Source organism: Cryptomeria japonica, chromosome 8 (assembly GCF_030272615.1).
Source record: "Cryptomeria japonica chromosome 8, Sugi_1.0, whole genome shotgun sequence".
Classification (NCBI taxonomy): Eukaryota; Viridiplantae; Streptophyta; class Pinopsida; order Cupressales; family Cupressaceae; genus Cryptomeria; species Cryptomeria japonica.
In genome coordinates, this window is record NC_081412.1 from 729,160,865 (window position 1) to 729,177,687 (window position 16,823).

Sequence of the window (16,823 nt, forward strand, 5' to 3'; positions counted from 1 at the left end):
TGGGGTCATACCCCCACCGGTAGAAACTTAGAAAGTTGATGTCTGTCATCAACCGATAGAATTAACAGAAAAATATTTTACTTTGGCTTTGATGAGGAAGCTACTTCTCAGGGGGAGTAGTTGGTATACTGAATTAATTGGTATTTTGTATCTGAAAATGGTTTTTATATTACTTTGGCATTTGATGTCAAAGGGGGAGAGATTGGTATATGGAAAAACACAAGAATGACACATGTCACTCTTAGGGGGAGAGATTGTTACTTTGGGGAGAGATCATCTATATCTAAATTTTGATTTCTAGTTATAATCTCTTTTTGGGAAATTGTTGGTTTTTGGTATTTGGCATTTCTGTTTTGACACTTTGATGGTTTTTCCATCTTGTGTTGCCATCAATGCCAAAGGGGGAGATTGTTGGTATTTTGGTATGGTTTTGTCATTGATGTCGACACCTACTAACACTTATCAACTCTAGCACTTTGAAGAATCAGCAACATTCACCGACAACCAAATGACTCATGCACAGTCACTAGTATCTGGTACACCGACAGGATATGATGATCACCATCACTTGGAATGACATGGAAAACACCTGGTTATGTCGAAGACATCATTTGGACACTTTGTCTTGAAGATTTGTTCATTAGCATATTCATATTTGCATATTTGTCGTTATCGGCAAATAGGTCTAGGTTATACACCAGCAGGATTATCTTTTCCAGATCAACATGGTACACTATGGAGATGTTTTATTATTATTATTGTAAATGCATCAAGCCAACATGTTGAATTGGTATTGCATCAGATATTGTTTTATTTGTAAATTGATTTTATTTTAATATCTTTTAGAGCTGACCTCCTAAAATTGGTCTTAGGTTATGATATAAATGTAAGATCTTATTTGTAAGATCGGATGTGGAATGCGAAAAAGGATTGTGTGAAGGTATATGTGAGAATAAGAAGAGCTATACACATAGACATCATTTTAAGGTTGAAGAAAGGTTTTCATGAAGACAATCAGAACTACACCGGTACTGAATCTAGCATAGAAAGATGCTAATTTGAGTAGTACATCCTTATTGGATTTAACCATCCAATTGTAGTTAGTGTGACTCCTATTTTGTGTTTGATCAGTGAGCTCTAGGTGCTTGGCCTTTCTGCATGTGTAGACCCATTTGTATACACTTACTATCTGCAATAGTATCATCTGATTGTGGGTAAGGTTTCCCACTGTGGTTTTTCCCCTACAGGGTCTCCACATACAAATATTGGTGTTATGTGTTGTGGATGACTTTGTCCTTTCGTTTCATGCATTAATCTTTACCGGTATTGCAATTAACTGATAAAACTATCTATGGGTATAAAAGACTAGTTAAGTTGTTTTTAATTTGAATTTATTGGACAACTGATTCACCCCCCCCCCTCTCAGTTGTCTTCGGGACCTAACAAGTTCAAGGCAAGATGTGAGAAAAGAAAAAATGAGAATCCGCACAAAGATGCATCTGCAGTTGAAGCAAACATAAAGAAATAAATGTTGACAGAATTTGGGAGCATCACCCCAAAACAAGGGAGGAAAATGATTACAGAAGGAGTTTTGATTCTCCTTGAATGGGATATAGCAGATGCATTAGCGCTTGGGGCTGTGAGGAGGGAGACAAAGCCTCTAGAAGGAATAACTTACAGAAATGATCATGCTGCTTTAGTTATGTGGTCACTAAAGAGGGAAGAGAATAAAAAGAGGAAAGACACCTTAGAATCAAGCTATCTCGGAGGCATGATTGTGAAGAGGGTAAAAGACACAGGGGTAGTGGAGGCTATTGGCACAATCTTGGAATTAGCAAAATTCAACATGGTTGTTGTTCAGAAAGAGGTAAAAGAAAAGGCAGATCTCCAGGTCAAGCTAGAGGCAATCCTAAAATCCTATAATGGAGCCCAAGCTAAAATAGCTCAAAGGGATAGTGTGATTGCCAAATTAAAGAATAAAATAGTAGGGTAGTATCATCAAGGTGAGTCTTCTACCTTAATGATTTCCTCTTGTCCAGCCAAGCCTCCCTCTGCCAGTCTAATCATTGAGTTTCCCTTGTCCCTTGTAAACCCAGGTTTCCAATCCACTAAATCTATTAAAGATGAAATGGAGAAATTGAAGCAGGCTCAAGCTATATTTGCTAGTAAATATGAGGAAAAGATTAGGGGCACAATTTTGAAGTTTGTTGATACACTAGGAGCTTCTATTGTGTACATATATATGAAAAGAGTTTTAAGCATGTTGACTAATCTGAAGGAAGACAAGGCTACTCTGGAGCTAATTTTAAATAAGTGGATGGCAATGGAAGAAGATTTGGAACTTATGTGCTCATCCTATGAAGAGGCAGAGGTTGATGCCAATATTAAATCCACATGTGAGTTGGTTAAAGGTATGTCTAGGTTAGCAAAAGGAAGAGCTGGTTTAGAGAGAAAGGCCAACCTGTATAGAAAAGAATATGCTAGCTAGAAGTTTGAACTATTTCCTAGAGGTTTTGCTAGTTCAAGTCAATTGAAAGATGAAAAAGTATGGCTTGATGAGCTAGGACATAAATTGTCTCAATGGATAAATGAAGTCATCAATTCAAATGACACATCTTTATTTATTTGAAGATTTGAAGAAATTGAAAAGATGAAGTCACATTATGGTTTTTTGGAGGCTGAGGTCAAGTAGTTAAGAAGCACTTGGAAAAGATTAAATAAATTGAAAAAGAAAATTATTAACTTTCCATGGCCTCATGATGACACATTTCAAGGATAGAAAGATAAATATATGGTGCAAGAAGCAGAGGATCAAGAGTAAGCAATTGATGTTGCAACGTTGTAACAACCTTCAGATAGTTAGGAGTGAAAATGATTTGTAACCTCTTTTTGGAGGAAATTATAGTTGTAAGAAACTATTCCTAGAAGAGTCCGAAGCTTGTTTGCATCCATATCATATAAATGGATACTAGGACTTGAGGGAAATATCATCACAAGAATTTGTAAAGAAACTCTATCAAAATATATATAGGGTTTTCTAGTTTTTTAGGAAATACCACGAGTTATGTATGTTTTTTTAAAATGGATATTAATATACAGATCAGGTCATTTTGAGCTCATATCTCTATTGTCTTCTTGTGTGCATTCATTGATTTACTAGTTTCTTTTAAATAATCTAGGGTTATTTGATCGAAATGGGACTACAAGGCAATCTTACAAACATGTTTTTAGGATTTTCTCTCCAGGAGAGAAATTAAATATACGTGAAATCTCTCTGTTAGTAAATCAATAGTTTTCTGCTTGAATTTGATAAATGGTTTTAGCATAAAGGAAATACTTATACATATGTCAAGCATATATTAGGTTGATGAAGTACAACTGATAGGATGTATGCAAATGTCCAGATTCAGAACTCTTATTTAGTTTGGATGACTCTGTAGCCCAGATAAGGCACTAATATCATTAGTGGATTTTTTTTTATATCTTTCTTTGTGTCAAGACAAAAAAATGAATACATATTTTCTTTAAGTTTTAGTATTATTGAGGTGATGAGGTTCATAGGTTTCTAACACTGGTTTACTATGGATCTTATATTAAAACTATGAAAGTATTCACAAGAGGTATACCCACCTAAGCTTATGACAAGCTTGAAGTGTAGAAGGTTTTATATAAACCTTGTTATATGTTATTCTAGGTTTTAATTTTATCATCATTCTCTCCACATGCAACAGAGGCTTTAAGTTTTTATTACAAAGGGGATATCGAAATCAGAATTTGAGAACAATAGTCCCCATACAAGAAGGCACTCTTCACATCCCTATGAAAAATAAGCCATCCCCGAGAAGCTACAAGAGATACTACAAAGCGAATAGAGTTCATCTTGGCAATAGGGGCAAAAGGCTCAAAGTAATCAATACCCTCATCTTGTGAGAAACCCTTCACAAAAAGACATGATTTGTACTTATCAATGGAACCATCAGCAGTATACTTAGTGCGATATAACCAACAGCACCTAACCATCTTTCTTCCCTTAGGAAGAGGACAAAGATCCCAAGTATGATTCCTCATCAAAGAAGAATACTCCTCCTCCATAGCACAATCCCACTCAGAGTGTCCTATAGCCTATGAAAAATTTTGAGGCTCATCTGAAATAGCATTGCTCAAAAGACTAGAACCCACAGTATAAGAATGGGTGTGACGAGTATCTGAAGGATCACCAGCCATAGGACCTGTTGCCTCAATAGTAAGGCAAGCCCACTTGGGCATCTAAGGTGGAGAAGGTGGAGGTGGGGATGATGGATCATCAACACCATCATCAGAATCATCCTCAAAAATATCTTGAAGAGATGCAGTGGAAGGAGTAGGCAGAGGAGTAGACACTAGAGTTAGGGTATCCATTGTGGGAAGGCGCTCATCAAACTAAACATCCTGTCGAAACAAGACCTCTCTGGAATCAGGATCAAATGACTTGTATTCCTTAACATCCTCATAGTAGCCAACAAAAATGAGGGGTTAGCTCTTCCACTCCATGGATTTCCTCTGAGCATCGGGAATAAAAGCCCATGCTTGACTGCCAAACACTTAGAAAAAAGAAACATGAGGCTTGTCATGAGACCAAGCCTCCTCATGAGTCATATGTCAAATCGCCTTGTGAGGCATCGAATTCTAAATATAGTTGGCACAATTGATAGCCTCAGCCCAAAAAGATGAATCCATGGACCTGGACTTAATCATACAATTCACCATCTCCCGTAAAGTTTTGTTCTTGCGCTCAGTGACACCATTCTGCTGAGGGGTGTAGGGAACAACAAATTGATGTTGCAAACCATGCTCAGTGAAAAAATATCTAAAATCCTAATTCACATACTCCCCCCCATTATCTATATGTATCTGCCAAATAGAATAGCCAAACTGCTTCTCTACATATGTCTTGAAGATTCAAAATGAATCAAAGACATCAGACTTGTACTTAAGAAAGTACACCCATGTGCGTTTGGAGAAGTCATCAATAAAAGTGAGTACATACTTTGCCCCAAAAAAAGGAGTGGGAAATGACATGAGATCACCATGAATCAACTCCATGGGTGCCAATGCATGAGAGGCTCTTCCCTTCAGAAAGGGATCTCTATGATGCTTGCCAAGCACACAACCATGAAAAACACCATCAGTGCAGGAAATCTATGGGAGCCCAAGAACAAGTGCCTGTGTACTCATCTACTAAAGATATATGTAATTGACATGGCCCAAGTGCTCATGCCAAATATGACTCATTGAATCTGCATGTGCTATAAGAGATGAACCTATATCCAAAGGGGGCTCAATTTCATCAAATCTATAAAGACAAGATGCAGTATCAACACTCCTAGTAGCCACAACCAAATCAGGGTCATGGAGGTCCCGAATAACCACATCATGTGGTGAGAACTCAGCTATCTTACTAGAGCTAGAGTGGAAAATCTGATAAATGGACAGGAGGTTTGTTGAGATGTCAGAGACAACCAAAAAATCCTATAGAGTACCCCCATCCAAAGAGACAAAACCTTAACCCAAGATAGAAAGATGAACTGAGTCACCTACTACAATCTATGAAATACCACAAAAGGTGAGAGAAGTAACCAACTGCTGAGTGTGAGTCATATGGTGAGAAATGTCAGAATTTAGTATCCATGTGGACCCATAGGTCAAAGCTTGAGCAGTGAGAGCATGACCTTTCCTTGTGGAAGGAGAAGATGCCTAAGGTGAGGAGATGTGATGCTGCTACATGGCTTCCTCTAAAGCCTCTAATCATTTCCAACACCTGGAAACTAGATGTCCTTCCTTGCCACAAAAACTACAAGTATCTCCTGATTTCTTCTTAGTCTTAGAGGAAGACTCACCAGACTATGAAGATTTCCCTTGTTTTGGAGGAAATGGAGGTTTAGAATCAGACTTAAGAGGTGCCTTGGAGGAAGACTCACTGCCTGCAAAATTCTTCTTGGGCTTCAGTTTCTTCTTTTTCTTCTCTTTAGAGGACTAAGCAACCAATGCTTTGTTTTTAGAGCCTGAGAGCTTATCTAGCTAAGAAAGATGACATTGCTCATGCGACAGATGCTCACAAAAAATATCAAAGGTAGGTATGGTGAAATGAGCACCAAAGCCATCCATGGTGGAGTAGAAAGTAGAGGCAAAAAACCACAAATGACCCTGAAGCTTCAAAAGAATCAAGTGAATGCACTCTGTTTCTATCTTGATCTTGCCACATCCCTGAAGAATAGATCTAGTAGTCTTGAACTTGTTCAAAAAATCCTGAATGGTGGGAAAGGAATCAGGTGACAAAGAAACCAACTCTACCTCAATTTGTAATGCCTAAATCTCATTAACCCTCCCAAAGAGAGAATCAAACTTCAACCACATAGCCCGAGGAGTGAGCAACTCATTAAGGTGAAATAGAAGACTGTCAGAGACATGCAAAGAGAGAAAACCCATGGCCTCATCCATCTTGTTCTTGTGTTGAAGAAGCTCATAAGGATGCTGCAATATAGGTTGAACCTCATCCAAATAAGACCACAACCCTCATGCTCAGAGAAGCCTCGTGATGCGGGGCTTCCAGGTGTGATAGTTGTGTGAAGTCAACAACTCAACTGAAGGATCTACCATGAAAATAAAACTTTACACCTACACTTGCTTGTTGGTTTTTTTATTATGTGATCTTTCAGAATAGATAGAAGATGTAGAAGGGTTTGTTTGTTTTGAGATTTTTGGTGTTCTTGATTTCTGAGATAAATGATAGAAAGCAAGAAAAAAACACCGCCCCACAATAGATAAACCCAAACCCTAGTACATACTAATGAGAAGGAAGTAGTGCATGAGCAAAAAAAAATTCAAATTGATATCTCATGTACCTAATGAAAATTCTAAGAAAAAGGATCACATATTTTAATAGAGCATGCTGAGAGATTTCCAACACCTATCCATTTTTAAAAAATGGAGTCCATTTGCCCAATCTATAGCCCCTGAAGTGCAGAAAAGAGGCCGAATTTGACTAGAAAAAAGTATAGTTAAATAGTAGATTCGAAAAAAAAATCCAACACCATGAGGTCTGGCTCAAAACTAGCTTTACGATGCCTATTTGTTTTCTAAAAAATGACTCTAGATGCTCAAGATATAGCCAAAAAAATGAACCCCCCCTCAAAACGGCAAGAGGTTGGTGGTTCAGTGGAGGAGCCAGGTGGAGGTGGCACACGAGCGATGCTCCAAGGAGGAGCGGTGGAGTGGAAGGTAGCAAAGGAGGTGGCATTGGGTGGTGGCAGTGCTGGCTGGGTTGGGCGGTGGTGCTGGCTGATCAGGCAGTGGTAGCACTGGCTGGGCCAAGCGGCGGTGCTGGTTGGGTGGGGTCACGACACTGGCTGGGCTAGGCAGTGATGTTGGCTGGGCCGGACAGCAGTGCTAGCTAGGCCGACAGGTTGCTAGAGGGTCATTGGGGGCCAGCAGGAGGGCCGACGGGGGCCGACAGGGTAGGGGCGGTGGGGGTCAGGCCGGTGGGAGTTGGAGGGTGGTGCCGGTGGGGGCCGGGGCTGGTGGGGGTTGGACTGATAGGTCTAGTCTATCGTATGATGGTTGGACTATCAGGTTCGGAACCCTACAGAAAACAACTCCCCCCAAAAAAATTTTGAAACCCTTTTTTTTATTTTTTTTATTTTTTATTGATTTTTTTTAAAAAGTAAAAAAATTAGCCTACATGTCATAAAAGAGCAAAAAATATATATTTTTAAAAAAAAATTTCTTGATTTGCATGCCAAGGTCGTACTGTTGGCATATGCACACTCCAATGAGACATTATATGTGATTGAAGGTTTTGTCATTGATGGCAACCTTGCAATCCTATGGCACCGGCAAGACATCATACAGGAAAAGCATTACACTGACAAGATAGTGCACCGGCATCAGCAGATCACTCAGGAAACCGGCACCAGCACAGAAGAAAACAAGTATACTGCCATAGAGGCCGACAAGATTTTTGTTATGTAATATTTTGTTTATTATTGCAAGCTGACTTGGCAAATTGTAAAATGACTCTTATATATAAAGGAGATCATTGTAGACATTTGAAGAAGTGGTGTAGGAGCAAAAAGGAAAATATCAGGCAGACCTAATGTGCAAAATACAGGTCAAGGGTATATGTAAAGAACAAAGCAGGAACCGGTATTGAATCTGGAATTGAAGATGCTATTGTAAAGCAGTACAAGTCATTGGATTAGTATAATCCTGATTGTAAGTCAGTGTGACTTCCCATTGAGCAGTGAGCTCTAGGCAGTTGGCCTTCCTGCATGTGCAAGCCCCTATTGTAAGTAATATTCTCTTATTGGCTAGTGAGTGAATATTGTGGGTCACAAATCCCACCAAGGTTTTTCCCACACCGGTTTCCTTGTTAAACATCTTGTGTTATGGTGTACTTTTCATGTGGATATTCTTGATTCTATTTATTGCATTATTTCTTGCATACCAGTACACTGTTATATTATGTTCTGCATGTTTTAACTTAAGAAATTATTATTACCAGTTAGATACTGATTCACCCCCCTCTTAGTATCTGTGGGACCCCTAACAATTGGTATCAGAGCTTGGTCCTCTATTTTTAGAAGTGTAACAACTTGAGGAAGATATTGACACTAGTAAAGATGGAAAATCTCATGAAGCAACTTGAAGGAGCTCTTACAGATTATGATGCAGAGAAATTGAAAAATATCAAATTAGAAGATGATTTAAGAGCTACTCAGGATATCATTCAAGCACTTCAATAAAATTTTACTGTTGCAATAAATAAGAGAAGAGAACTTTAGGAAAAATTGCAAAATGAGAATGATGAAAAGGAATCACTTAATGATATGTTAAGCAAGTTGAAACAAGAGATCATGACAACAAAAAATGAAATGCAGGATATGACTATGAGATTTTGCAAAGAGATTGAGGATAGGAAGAAGAATGAAGAAGAATTGACCAGAAGACTAGGTGATGCAGCAAATGAGAACACAAGACTTAGCTATGAAAATGACATGTTGAAGACAGATTTGATGCATACTCAGAATGACTCAAATGAACTAATGAGACAAAAAGAAATCTTGGAAAGAGAACTGGAAACTGCAAATCAACACAAAGAAAAATTCAAGAAAAGCTTAGAGGAACTTGGTACCTTGCTGAAGAATCAAAAACCTAAAGGTGACACTTCTAGAATTGGCTTTGAAGTAGGTGAAAGCTCCGGTACTGCAAATACTCAGGATCAAAGAAAACCGGTAAGACAACCTAATGCTTATAAATTCAATGGAAAATGCTTTAACTGTAATAAGTATGGTCATAGAGCAAATGAATGTAGATCTAGGAATTATCAGAATATCAATACACCCACTGATCAATGTTCAAAATGTAATAAAGTTGGTCACAACTTTGAAAACTGTAGAATGAATGTGAGATGTTATGTTTGTGGAAGATTTGGACATTTATCAAATCAATGTAGAACACAAACCAGAATAGGTTATGGGAAAGCTATTCAGAAGAATAATGTAACTTATTATGTATGTAACAAGATTGGGCATATTGCTAAATTTTGTAGAAGTAAAGGAACACTGGTAGACAACAAAAGTGATAGCTTGAAAGGTAAAGAAAAATTTGAAGAGGTTAAGAAAGAATTCTCAAAACAATGGATTAGAAAAGCTGATCTAAATATTGGGAATATTTCTCCACCAGTAGAACCAACCAATGCTTCACTGGTAGGACAAAGTGATGCTTCACCGACAGGACAAAGCACTGCTCCAGCGACAGGAAGTTCTTCATCTAATTGAAGAAAATTTCCTTGAGGGTTTGACAATCAAATGACACATGTGCTAATTATTCCCTCGGTTAGAGATTAGTAGTTGAAAATTATCTATTATCTATGTCGGTTAAGTGAATACTTAACCGACATGCAATTAATGTGGTAGATGGTGAAAAGACATTATAAAATAAGGTTTTGGCTCCATTTCATTTCACCGTGATTTCAAATTTTCAAAGAGTGTGAAGATTTAGAGCTAAGGCATTTCGAGCAAGAAGCAAGCACACTCCAAGCAATCATCCACCCAAGGTAGTAAAAGTTAGTTCCGAGATAGCAAAGAAGGATGATACCTTAGGTGCTTTCTCTCAAATCCCTAAAGGAGATGTATATGCTGAAGACCCCAGAATGTACATCCACTGCAACATTGAAGAGTTAGGAGATGAGGAAATCAAAACCATGTATAAAACCGTGATATGTGATGATACCGGCAATGCTAAAGATGAACACAAGGTTATTGAAACCCTAGGATTTACAGAAATCCTTAGCATTCCTGAATTTCCAAAGGATGTGATTAGGATAGTTTTAAGCAGAGTTCATGGAGAATTTTTCTAGTTAGATGTAATCCATAAGATCACCAAGAAAGTTGTGAAAGCTATCACAGGGTTACCAACCACCGGTAAGAGACCAGATAAAGCCAAGAAGGTTCCAAATGACCTAGTTACAAAACTAACTGGTGCAACATTCGATAAGAAATCTCTAAGGGTTAATGAGGTAAAAGATATCAATGTGAGATTCATCAGCATGATATTAGGTTATAAAGCCACTCATGCTAAAAAACTTAACTCAGTTTCAAGTTTATGCATTAAGAGTGCTTATGATATGGTAACAAATAATCCAAAAATTGACATATGTGAATGGCTAAAGGATGAACTAATTGACAACCTTGGAAAAAGCAAGAAGGACAAGAAAGTAACTTTCAGATTTGGAAATTTGTTAGTATGCCTAATGCTACACATAACAAAATAGGTTCCCAATATAGGTTACAAAGAACTTGGATATGGCATACCAGTAGGAAAACAATTGACTAAACTATTCAATAATATGGGTGAGAACAAGGAGAACAATATTCATGACTTTTTCCAAGCATTAAAGACCAAAATGAAGAAAAGAATAAGGTTATCTCAAAAAATAAGAGACAAATACAAAGATGATATATGCTTTGTTATTAAGAAAGATGAAATTTGGATGGAAGCGGTCATCCCAAGGACAATTTGGGTAACTAAGATGGGCTATGAAACAGATGACCACATAGTTGAAACATATGCCAAAGCACTTCTGGAAGCCCCCAATGAACCTAAGGAAGAAGTAACTAGTAGTGTTGAGACCATAGAAAGCCAAATACAATCAAAGAAAAGAGTAAAGAAGGTTGAGGCATTTGTGAGGAAAGGGTCTAGACAAGCAAAAGCCATTAAGGAAGATGTATTGAAGAAAACCGGCATAACAGAGGATGAGTTGGCAGCTCCACAACTTAAAACTCACCTATCACTGGTAGGTACTTCTTCGGAAGGTGACATGCCAGCAACTTTTTAAAGAGTTGTTAGAAAAAGAGATCCTTCACCGGCAACCACTCCTTCACCTAGAAGAACAAGGCAAAAGAAACAAGCAGTGAGATCTTCAATTAGAAAGGCCACACCCAAGAAGAAACTAACACCAAAGAAAAAGAAATGGACAAATAGAGACTTGGCACCTCTTGATATACTACTAAATGAAATCATAGAGGAAGGAAAACTGAAAAATATAGATAAAATTTATGACACTCTAACTGCTGATGAGAAAGAGCAAGTTGAGAATAGTGTTATATTGCATATGGACATGTACAAGAAATTTTTGATGGAAGTAGCAAATGAAATTCCTGATGATTTATTCAAAAGACTTGAGGCCAGAAGGCAGGTAGTGATAGAATTAGATAAGAAAATAAAAATAGAGAAGCTACTTGTTGTATATCCGGTAAACTCTCCAAAGGAAATTGATGATTTGATTGTTCAAGCAAACCAGTCAGTATTCTCTACTACACACTTACATATTTCACTAATGGTAGGAAGAGTCAATGAAGTAACAGAGGAAATAGAAGATGGATGGGATATATTCCTGGTTGACAAAGAAAAACAAGAAGAGTACAGGAATCCTAAACCTATAAAGGCATATCAGAAAGATAGGGACAAGCGGAAAGGCAAAGTTGGTGGACCACCAAGCATAAAAGTTAAAGAAAACCTACCTCCACCGGTGAAAATAACAACTACTGAAGATCAACTGGTAGCAGAAAGTATGGATGTAGAGGATAACAATCCTAATTCTGAAGTCCTATATACTATAAATGTTTCTACTTAGAAGATAGACATAATAGTAGATAAAGATACAACTAATAAGTCAGATATGACAAATGAGCCTTTGGTAGCAAGGGAAACAAAGAAACTGACAGAAGATATAGAGAAAAAGGTAGAGACTGAGTCACAAATAGAGACAACACGACATACAGAAAAACCAACAGAGCTAAAGGCTCCGAAATAGGTACATAAGGAAACAGTGCCACCGGTAACTAATGAAGTAGGAAAACCAGTGCTAAAAGAAATGCAGACACAAACTGACCTACCAGAGGTCAATACAAGCATGGTTACTTCCACTAGTACTTAGATTGTTGGATCATCATCAACATTCAATTCAAAAAATGTGACTGAGGTATTACTTGATTCTATCAAGAAAATAATTGACTATAGCTCACAGGCTTATAAGGCAATTGATGATTCTATACAAATTCTGAAGGTAATAGCTCCCAACTGTAATATAGATAATAAAGATTCTTTAGGACAATTGGATACATTGTGTAAATATATTTTTGAAAACATTGAGAAAATAAAGGAAGAATCAGTAAAGGATAAGGTAGAAATTGAAAAATAGAAATTCTTTGATGAGGAAATAAAGAAGTGTAACAGAGATTTTGACACACTTCTACTAGAACTATGTAGTTTGTTGAAAGAATACAAAAATTTGTATAAAGATACATGTAAAACAAACTTTTTGACTGTAGATATTGACAAGAAAATAAGCAAGGCATAGGATGAGATAAATAAGCTTGCAGACAATTTTGTCAACTCACCTGATTCACTATTAGTTTTTGAAGAGAAGATAGCAAATTTTGAGGAAGAATTACTCAAATTGGAAAGAGAGAAAGAAAGAATAATAAATAAGGCAAAACATTTGAGATCTAAACTAGGTCCAAGATTGGACTATTTAGCATCTCTGCGGAAGGAAATTTCTGATGCATTAACACAGGGAAGCAAAACACCGGCAGAGCATTTGCAGCTTCTCACCGATACAGTGAAGAGAACCGAGACAACAATAAAAGATAGTAAGAAGTTTATGGATAGTCTAAACTTAATTTTGGGAGATCTTTTTTAGATAATAACTACCCAGCTACAAGGTTGAGTTTATGGATAGCTGAACTACAAACTCTACTGACATCTTAACAACCTTTGTCATTGATGCCAAAGGGGGAGTAGTGGGATGAGAAAATTCAAAACACAAGAATCATATGCTCAGGGGGAGCTCTCACATTTTTAGTAAACATTTTTGGTAAACATTTTTGGTAACATTTTTGGACTACACATTTTTGGATACTTTTTGAAATTTCTCATGAGTGTTGCCATCAATGCCAAAGGGGGAGATTGTTGGCATATGCACACTCCAATGAGACATTGTATGTGATTGAAGGTTTTGCCATTGATGCCAACCTTGCAATCCTATGGCACTGACAAGACATCATACTGGTAAAGAATTACAGAGGCAACCTTGCAATCCTATGGCACCGACAAGACATCATCCTGGCAAAGCATTACACCGACAAGATAGTACACTGGTATCAGTAGATCACTCAAGACATCAACACCGGCACAGAAGAAAACAAGTATACCAGGGTGAACTAACAATACCGGTTCCCACTTTTTGACCAACTTTGACACTTATATGAATATTTTGAAAAAAACCTTCACTTTCTGATACCTATAACTTTTAAACCATTAAGAATTTGAAGATGATATAAACTAGTGATTTTTAACATCTTGTTTTTAGATTCTAAATATTTTTTTTTCAAATTTGTTTGAATAAAATTTTATTTATTTTTCCATCTCCCTCAAAAAGTAGTTTTTTACAGCAAACAACATCTTTTAAGAGTGACATCTATCCCGAAATGCATAATTTTTTTTCTATAAATGATAAAAACTTAATTCTTTTGAATTTTGGTTTGTAACATCAATACCCAGGGCATGAACTTGGTTTGATAGTGATATGTTGAATATTTTCATTTTATTAAGTTTTGAAGTTCAACTAATTATAATCTAGATACAGGTGTACGTTTGAACACATAACTTGTTCTATATATATCAAAATTCAATTTTCTTTCTCTTGTTAGAAAGAAAACATCAATACCTAGTGCATAGATATTTTTCAGAATTTTTTTGAATTAGTTTACTATTTTTTCCAATGCATTGAACAAAGAAGTTCATGTTCAGTGAAAAACCTACATTCATAAGAAATATAATAAAAATATATTAATGAAATTAAATATATTAAATTTTATACTATTTGGAAATCTTATAATAAGGACTAAATAATTTTAGAAAAAACTTTTAAATGAATTAATTTGACCCCCCAAAAGCTAATGTAAAATTGGTTTTTTATGAGCATTTGATAGATGCAAAGGAGACTCCATTGCAAGTATGATTTAGAAGTAGAAACGTTCTATCCAAGAAATTTTGATCTAAGAGCCTTTGATTTAACTCTCTTCAGTTAATTACTTAAAATGGGACCTCTTAAAGCTTAAATCATTATATTTTTTTAAAAATGTATGATTTCAGCAAAAATCAGGTCATACCAAAAAGTGGGAACCAACTTTGTGAGTTCACCCACCACCACAGAGGCTGACAGGATTTTTGTTATGTAATATTTTGTTTATTATTGCAAGCCGACTTGGAAAATTGTAAAATGACTCTTATATATAAAGGAGATCATTGTAGACATTTGAAGAAGTGATGTAGGAGCAAAAAGGAAAATATCAGGTAGACCTAATGTGTGAAATATAGGTCAAGGGTATATGTAAAGAACAAAGCAGGAACCGGTACTGAATCTGGCATTGAAGATGCTATTGTAAAGCAGTACAAGTCATTGGATTAGTATAATCCTTATTGTAAGTCAGTGTGACTTCCCATTGAGCAGTGAGCTCTAGGCAGTTGGCCTTCCTGCATGTGTAGACCCCTATTGTAAGTAATATTCTCTTATTGGCCAATGAATGAATATTGTGGGTCACAAATCCCACTGAGGTTTTTCCCACATTGGGTTTCCTCGTTAAACATCTTTTGTTATGGTGTACTTTTCATGTGGATGTTCTTGATTCTGTTTATTGCATTATTTCTTGCATACCGGTACATTGTTATATTATGTTCTGCATGTTTTAACTTAAGAAATTATTATTACTAGTTAGATACTAATTCACCCCCCCCCCTCTCAGTATTTGTGGGACCCCTAACACATACGACCTGGTACTGAAGAAAAAATTGCCCCCAGATGCTCAGGAGTCAAAACTAGGCAAGTTTTATATGACTATAGGGGTTTTTGGACCTTCTGAGCATGATGGTGAGGTTCGTTTAGGCCCAAAGTACTCAAAAACAAAAATACCTATCCTTAAGTACAAAAGAAAAACTTCCTAAAACCCTAGATCTACTTCCAATGCAAAAATTCTCAAAACAAGAATAGATAGTTGTAGATCTAAAGCTCTAATACCATGTGAGAGTTGAGAAACACAACACCACAGGAGCCTAAAGATCTTTTGCAAGCTAGATAATCTGTTACAAGGAGAAGTAAGGAAGCAAAATAACTAAAAAACAAAGAACACAAAAAATATGCTCAAAAGATGAGAGCTCAATATTCACCAAAATATGTAATGAGATAATGATACAAAGAAAAGAAAATTAACCTCTAATAGGTCAAGAAACCCTAAAAGGGAAAACCCTAGGCTTGCACATAATAATTAATAAAAGAATTAATCATTATGCACTTAATGTTAGATAAGTGTAAAAAGAGATCATAGGGAACTTAAAGAATTAAACAAATATTGTTTAATTAATCAAGTAAAGACCCAATTACTCTAACATTCTATGTTGTTGATTGATGGCTATTCAAGGATGATGTGGGTTACTTTTTTAATGGAGAAGTCTGAAGTGTTGGAGAAGTTAAAGATTTTAAAATCCATGGTTGAGACCGAGATAGGATTAAAGATAAAGTGTCTAAGATCTAATAGAGGTGGTGAATTCACTTGTAGTGAGTTCAATGTAATTTGTGAAGAGCATGGAGTGAAGAGACAATTATCTGCAACTAGAAATCCTCAACAAAATGGTGTTGTGGAGAGGAAGAATAAAACAATTTAGGAAGTTGCTAGAACTATGATGTAGGAAGGAAACGTTTTGCACATATCTATTGGAGAGAAGTTTTGAGTACTATTGTATACACTCTTAACCAGGTGCACATCAAAGCGATACTGCTAAGACTCCTTATGAGTTATGGTTTGGTCATGTTCTTACAGTTAGATATTTCTGAAATTTTGAAAATAAATGATATATCAAAAGAGATGAAGATCTAGGGAAGTTTGATGCTAGATGTAATGAAGGAATTTTTCTTGGTTATTCTACTAAGAGAAAGGCCTACCGGTGTTATAATAAGAGATTGAGAAAGATAGTTGAAAGTGCTAATGTAAAAGTTGATGAAAGCAATGAGAGAAATATCAGATCTTGTGGATATGATTCTGATGATTAAAATGGTGGATCAGATAAAGGAAAGAAAGTGCAAAACCAAAATATAATTTAAATTATTTTGAAAAGGCCAAAAAATCAAGGAGAGACTAGTGCTAGTGTAGAAGAAAGAACTCAAGAGTCTAAAATTCAAGAAAATCCTAAAACTCCAAGGTATGTGAGGTTGAATCATTCAAAAAATT